Source organism: Vanellus vanellus (genome assembly GCF_965231255.1).
Source record: "Vanellus vanellus genome assembly, chromosome: Z".
NCBI lineage: Eukaryota > Metazoa > Chordata > Aves > Charadriiformes > Charadriidae > Vanellus > Vanellus vanellus.
The window spans coordinates 16,402,270-16,402,648 of NC_138908.1; positions in this window are offsets into that span (position 1 = coordinate 16,402,270).

Sequence of the window (379 nt, forward strand, 5' to 3'; positions counted from 1 at the left end):
GGCAAGGCCGGCTCCCCACCGCCGGCGGCGGTGGCACCACCGCTCCCGCTCCCGGCTCCGGCTGCGTCGGGGGCGCGGAGCACCCTGCCCTGGCACGGAGAGAGCCGGCGGGGCGCGAGAGGAACAACCCACCCCTCCCTCCCCGGAGGCTGGGAGAGGATGGGAAAAAGAAACCTGAGGCCAGAGGGAGAATAGAAACCGAAAGCGGCCCCGGAGGAAGGGGCCGGGCCACCGGCGCAGGCATGGAGTGTGCTGCCGTCTGCCCTTCGCAAGAGAAACAGGAAAAAAAAAAAAGGCAAGCATATGCACACGGTAGGAGAGCCTGCGGCCAGCCGTTTAGGGCAGGCAGGGTGAGGGAGGGCGCAGCAAGGTAATAGAA